This window comes from Erigeron canadensis, chromosome 4, assembly GCF_010389155.1.
Source record: "Erigeron canadensis isolate Cc75 chromosome 4, C_canadensis_v1, whole genome shotgun sequence".
Classification (NCBI taxonomy): domain Eukaryota; kingdom Viridiplantae; phylum Streptophyta; class Magnoliopsida; order Asterales; family Asteraceae; genus Erigeron; species Erigeron canadensis.
The window spans coordinates 2,636,894-2,644,549 of record NC_057764.1 but is presented as its reverse complement, the minus strand read 5'-3'; the positions used below and the strand labels follow the sequence as shown (position 1 = coordinate 2,644,549).

The window sequence follows — 7,656 nt, the reverse complement described above, 5'->3', positions numbered from 1 at the left end:
CTAACAATGGATGCACCATTGCTGTGTTACACCTTTAGGATCCTAATTAACACGCCCAACATAAATTCAATCGAGTAAAGAACATCACATTACAAAATACCTACATATGGATGAAGTGGTGGTAAGTGAGAGATTGTAGACGGTTTATACATCTTTAACTGCTCTATAGACATTTGAATAATTTGTATTGCCTACATAGAGAAAATCGTCACTTTACATTAACAGTTTCGTTAATTTTGATATAATGCAGCCACGTCCTAGGTTGCACGGAAACGGATACGGGAACGGGGTACGGAGACGATACGGGGACGGGAAACGACAAAACTAAAAAATCTAAGATACGGATACGGCAATAAAAAAATATAAATATATACAAAATATATCTTGTAAATGAACTATTGTAACAGAAAAAGTCACTTGTAGTTGAAGTACAAGTTTATATATTATTAAAAAAATGTATAATGACAAAACTAATTATACGGAGTAGTTATTTATGTTCAAGAAAAAGTTCGACAATTGGGCCAAGCCCATAAAAGAGAAATAAACCCTTTAGCATTTAGTCTCCACCCGTTACATGTACTATTCGTCTTCCTTATCTAGATTTTAGGTTTCTTAGTTTTTTCATCACCACAGTCACGTAGTCACACTTGATATCAAATCCACGGCGTATGTAACTCATCATCATCATCATTAGAAACTCCTCTCTTCTTTCTCTCTGTTTCTGTTTCTCCTCTCTTCTCGATTCGGTTCGCTGTACCAACTTGATTTTGTGCACCGACTGCCGGCAATCAGATCGACATGGAAACGTGTTGGAGACGTCCCCTCAAATATGGAAACGTTTCTAGCCATCCCCAAGGCGTTTTCGTCCCCGAGGAGTCCCCGAAACGGGCACGAGCACCTAATTGCCGTCCCCGTGCAACATAGGTCACGTCAGATGTGTAGTATATAGAATCACTCCTAAGGCATGCCACATAGGACATAATTAGAAAAACCCAAGTAGGGATTTATATACTCGTTGGATGATATGTATATGATCAAAGAAACATACCTCCACCTCAACTATATGATCTGAACCTTCCAAAAAGTTGCATGACTTTTTATTACTTTTTTCCAAGATAAAAGTCTATATCATACACATCAGTGTATCCACTAAAATTGAAAACATGTTCCTCATCTCAATCTGCAGCAACCTACTTGTGAATCGGTTGATTTATATTGCGGTTCATCTCCAAAGGGTCAATTCATAAAGTTTGTAAAACAAATGGCCTCTTACTAATAAAAATATGAAGTATATAAGTCGAATGATAGACGGGTTGAATGTCTACGCGAAGTTTATTATTAAATGCATATAACCTCCCTAATTTTGTTGAAATTAATATAATATGCTATTTCTGTAATCATAGTTATCCCGGAAATTATTGTCTACTTATATATATGTAAAAGAGGGTAATGGTCTTATGGAACTCCAACCCATCCAATTAGACAATCAACCTCGCCTACTTATCTTGCCAACTCTGCAATTTATCATATACTACTCATACGATCGCCTACTTATCTTGCCAACTCTGCAATTTATCAGAGTCTACTCATAGGATACCCTAAAGTTATAGCAATATAGCTTCCTAGAGTAAATTTATGATCTGTGCGATTACTTTAAAGCTTGGTACTACATGTAAAAAAGAAAACTAAGCTTGATATGGGAGAAGCATCCACATACAATATTTGCATAAAGGAGAGAAACATAAGGAATATGTCTACTTATTAAGTTTTTTTAACTTCGAATAAAATGTAAAGCATAAATGAACAGTAATAGTTACGAATAATTTTGTCAGGCTCGTAAAAGATGAAGCTACAATCTCAAGAGATCAATTTATAATAACTAATAAACAAAAGACTAACCTCTCGTAAAATAGTGACTTCCGCATGCGCTGTTGGGTCCGTGTGGTTTAGTACCATGTTATGGCAACTTACTACAACTTCATCATCGAACTACAAATACCTCAGTTGTGCCTCCATTACAACATTGAACCTTTACAGGCTTCTTCAACAGCATTGGTTAAAAACTTGTGATCTCTATCCAAAACGATTGCATAATAAGCATCAAAAAAGTTAGTTGATTATTGTAAATGGGAACAACCCTAGCCCCGGTACAACAATTGGATACCTATCGGCTCACCCCGTATAAACCATATGATGCCACAATAGATAACGACATGTGGTAATCTCATATTTGTCTCTATAAAGCAAAACTTTACAACAATTTATAACCTTGTTACACACATATAAATACTTTTAACCCAAATAACCAAAAAAACCATAGTCACTTCTGCAAAAACTCTCAAGTAAATAACATTATCATATTCATGACACAAGTGTTGAATGTACATCAAAATACCCACCCTATTAAAATATATACCCATGTCATGTATAAAGTCTAACTGAATAAAGTATTGCAGTATATAAGCAAACATGATCAGGGAACTTAGGGATAAAATCCAATATAAGTATTGATACACGTATGATATATGCATCTCATTGCAAGTGAGAAGAAGAATCTGGTTTGTAAGAACTCACAACTAAAAATATCTTTTTTTGTATCATTTATATATATTAAATTACTTGCAATTCTAGGATATATAAAGATGTTTACGAAACGAACCGTATCAACTCTTCTTGATGACCAGCAAAAGCAACAAATAATTGGTTGAGACATTCTATCAAACAATTGGTGGTCATGAGAAAAAAAAATCACTTGGTGATATAGAAACTCTACTTGAACCAAAGACATGGAAGATTATGTATGCTGATCAAAATTTTAGAACATATAAATATATAATGAAGGAATAATTTATTAAAATAAACCATATCATCTTCGGCTTAGACTACTTGATAACATAAAGAAAAAAAATCATAAACAATCCTCAACTGAATTCAATTTAAAGTAGAAAAGTTAGTAAACTTCTAATACAAATGAAATTTAAGAATGATGAATCAAGTAACCTTTGTGATATGATATCGAAAGTGGAGAAAGTGAAGATCGTGAAAGCAAGAGAACAGTTTGCAAGGAAAAGTACCTTGGATTGGAAAATCATCATACTTTAACATGGAACAGTTATTAGAATATATGGATGAAGTGGTGGTAAGTGAGAGATTGTAGACGGTTTATACATCCTTAACTGCTCTATAGACATTTGAATAATTTGTACTGCCTACATAGAGAAAACTGTCCCTTTAGATTAACTGTTTTGTTAATTTTGATATAATGCAGCCACGTCAGACATGTAGTATATAGAATGACTCCTAAGGCATGCCACATAGGACATAATTAGAAAAACCAAAGTAGAGATTTATATAGTGTATAGATAGATGAGTTATATAATATGTCCATTAAATATAATAAATCATTACCAAGTTCTAATAAACCAATTAAAAAGGCAAATGAAAAATAACTTTATATCATGAACAAAAAGAGTTTAAAAAAATCTGCCATTAAAAAAAAAAAAAGAGGCAAAAAAAATTATAAGCATGTAGTGTATAACTTTACAAAATTAAAAAAAGAAATCCATTATACTTTGTTTAATTAATAATATGACCATGTAAAACTATTTTATTTTAAAGACCCGTCAGTAAGAAAATGTTAATTGTTTTAGTAGAAAAGTATTTTAAAATAGAAAACAATTTTACAGATGGCTTTCATTATATGTGTTTTCTCAAACAATTTTACAGGTGGCATAGGTAATGGTTTATGCAAAACCATGTGGTATATGAAACGGTGGGTAGTACGATACCATGTGTGTATGAAACTGTTTTGTAGTACATCTGTACAACACTTCTATGATTATCATATTTCTATCTTTTCTTCTATCTCTTCTCCCTGTAACATACAACTGCTTTTTTTCTTCTACATTTGCAACAATCTCCATCGGTTCTCATTTTTGAAAAGAATCTTATTTTTCTCAAATCTAGCGACTATGACAAACACTCTATTGTTAACAAAAAGAAGTTGATGGCGTTTGAATTGGGCGGTGGCCGAAAATCATAAGACCGAGCGTCGGTCGAATATTACAACTTACGGAAGTGCAAAGAAAGTGTTGGTCAAAGTATGTAATTTAAAATGAATAGTGTTTGGCCGGAGGTGTTATAGATCTATATAAAGTCGTTGGTCGGCGGTGGTGTTCGTAAGTGGTGGTTGATGATGACATCTAACGGCGGAGTAAGTGGTTACTCCGAGCCGCTGCCGCCATCCCATGGGAACATGCAGACCCAGGCGATGGAGTAAGTGGTTATTAACTTTTAGTTGATGATGAAGATAACTTGGGGTTTTTTTTAATAAAAGATCTCATAATTAACCTCTCTTTATTACAAAAGGTATTGATGTTTTGTAATAATGTTTTTCTTTATATTATATCTTGTTATTTATTTATTAATACGAATTTTTGTTTACATTTTAATAGCAGAACTCATTTGATATGTTTGATGGAGACCTGGTTGTTCTAATGGTTGTTACTGGCGGTGGTAACTGGCGGTCGGCAGTCGTTACCAGTGGTGTGACATGTTGGACATATTATCTTTAGTGGTTCATCAGATTCGCCGCGGACGTCGCAGCCGCCGTTATTCGATGCGGGTGGGTGTTGCCAGTGGTGGTTACCGGCGGTGGTTATGGATGATTTCCGGTGGTTACAGAAGATTTCTTCATGTATTTGTGTATACTTTTTGGGTATATTTTAATGCTTTAGAAGTTGTACTTTGTATTTAAGAAATTGTACTATATTTTGTAACTAAACCGGGCACTGTTCAAACTGAACTGGGTATTGTAACTGAACCGACTGCAGTACCAAGTACAAGTAAACCGGTACTGTAGCAGTTCACAAATTAGGATTGTTATATATATAATATAGAAAATAGGAGAGGACGCGTAGAAAGAATTAGGAAGGAGTTTAGACAAAAAAAAAAAAAAAGGATTAGGGGTATTAAGTGTATTCCAACCTCCTCTTTTAGTTTTAGTCATAGGGTATGTTTGATAAAACTAGCTAGTGGCTGATAGTTGGAAGTGGGTAGCTAGTACTTGTAGTTGAAAGTTGGTAGGATATATTTAGATTTTGGGCTGAGTAATTGGAGCTTTTAACAAAATTAGAAAATGACAAAAATAGACATTGCTAAAAAATATATATATATAAAAGGGTTTGGGTATAGTAAAATAAGTATTAAAGTAAAATAAATAAGACAAGATTTTGACTTTTAGATCATATTTAAATTGATGTACACAGATTCACGAAACAATTGATGTACGATGATTGTCATGATGCAAGGTGATTTTTAGTGAAAGAAAATCTATTGTTTTACTTGTTTTATTTTTATTTAAGTTTTAGGTAACAGTGATTAGTAATATATTCCATTGTTGATATTTTATATCATTAGGCAATAGCTTAGTATAGTTTGTCGTTAATATTTTTTATCATACAACTATGTCACATTAGATTACGCTTAATATAACATTTTATACTCCGTATGATATTTAAAATAAAAGAAAATTATTTACTTAGAGTGTATAATGAAGACAAGGATAAGATTTCGTGTCACAATATCCAATCTTTTCATATTTCTAAGCTCCTGTCAACTTTCTCATACCTAACAGTTTTACTTGTATAATACTCATATTAGAGGATATTACACTAAATTTATTAGCTAAAAGCTTGTAGCCTTTCTAACAATGACGGATGTAGCATTTTCGTATAAGGGGGCATGATGACAAAGGTGGTAACACGAATGCGATAAGCTATGGGCAGGTAGGCTATGAGATTTTTGATGCCCCAAACGAAAAGTTTTGATAATACCGCTATAAAATTTTGTTAACGAACAACAAACTTACATTTACAGAAGTTTACAATCATATTAAGCAAGATGGGTCATTTTCACATAGATTTCCCTTATATAGGTAATTTTTAAATCAACATTACTTAAACTTCATAATTTTATTTTTCATAGAACTCATGAAATGAATATTTATAACTACATATTTGAAATATAGTTAAGGACCTTAAGTAACTAGAATAGTTATGTTTATTAAATATAGATAGGTGTTTAATTCTTTTTATTTACAAAATGATATAAATAGATTATATAAGTTAGTTTTATTAACTTTTGTCATTTGGAAAAATGACATAGACTAATAAATCCAAATGACATAGACTAATAAATAATAATTACAGTATATATTTATAATTGAATATAGGGCATTGAATGAATGTATTGAAAAGATAAATATAAGGATTTTAATGAAATTATGTAAAAAAAGAAAAGTGGTTAAAGATAGAATATATCATCATCATCATCCTCCTGTATTCTCAAAAACACAAAACAAAGCTTCATCAAGAACTTACATATATCTTCTTTTTGTAAACAAATAAACAATAGCTTAGTTAGCAATGATAATTTATTAACTTACATATATTTTAGCTTTTGACTAAAGAAACTAGGGCATGTCAAATTCATGATGGGGGCATTTTAGAAAATTGTTTGAACTTCCATGTTTATTATGACAAAATTTGTATTTATATTAATTATTGTCGTAAGAATTATAGGGGGCATTACCCCCGGTACTCATTACTTACATCCGCCCCTGATTTCTAAACGCTTACATTAGTAGCGTTTGAGTAAGTAGTTTTTTTCCCTCCTAAAAGCTTATAGCTCCTTTAACAAAACAAAGTTTTTTATTATGTTGAACTTTTTTCCTAAAAGCTTGAAACTTTTAAAAGCTCCTAAAAGCTTCTCGCTAAACATACCCTAGTATAGATAGATAGATGATTACACTTGCTAATGTTTAATAATTGTTTATCAGTTAAATAATCAGTTTTAAATATTTATTTGCTTGTTTTAAACTACTTTGAGGTACTTTTACTGCCATTTACAAAACATATGTTTATTACTTATAGAATTGTTTTTGTAAACATTTTCCTTTTATACTCCATAAGATTTAAGCTAAATCAATCGAGTTTTAATGGTGATTTAAGGTTTGTGTGTATTTAGGTGCATTATGTGTGAGAGAGAAAGCATGTGTGGTATAAATTTTATTTATTTTTCAAATGAACACACACATCAATTTAATTTAAAATAGATTGAAAATTTACATTTTACACCCGTACAAATATATACCAAGTCCACACAACCACTAAAGTTTATAGTTCCAACACCCCCAAGATCATTACAAATTCAAATAGTAGAAACACATCCAAAGACTATTTTTGGTTATCTTTAGGTTATGACTAATGACCTAATTCTGATTATTTAGTGTTATCTAATTAATCAATTTCAAGATGCATATGTAAACACACCTTATTTTTGGTAATTCTATTGCTCTGGGTGTAGGTGTAGGTTGATAGATTAATAACTGAGCTTGAGTTATCTCATGAAACCTCCTATCGGATATTGTCTCGTATAATTTAAGCCATCAATGAACACATCACAATAGATGAGAATGTTCAACCAATCAATCCAGCCATTGAAAATGTTTGTTTTGCTAGTGGCAGTGTAGGATGGTGATGGTGCTTTACACTGCAATCATTTGCAAATGAATATCTCAAGGATATGGGAATCTCTTCTCAAGCTAACAAGCTTGCTTCTCAACTGTGGGGGGAATTTTTGTGACGATACTGGAAC

The 7,656-nt window shown here is 32.0% G+C and overlaps 1 long non-coding RNA gene across 2 annotated transcripts; it reads left to right on the top strand.

Annotated features, from left to right (window-relative positions):
• Window positions 1–3,825: 3,825 nt before the first annotated feature.
• LOC122598173 lies at window positions 3,826–4,779 on the top strand. Of its 2 annotated transcripts, none has more exons than XR_006323549.1 (2): window positions 3,826–4,368; window positions 4,458–4,779. It is a non-coding gene; the product is annotated as an uncharacterized LOC122598173 (long non-coding RNA). The 2 variants fall into 2 exon arrangements; XR_006323548.1 differs by having other exon boundaries at window positions 4,455–4,779.
• Window positions 4,780–7,656: the final 2,877 nt, after the last annotated feature.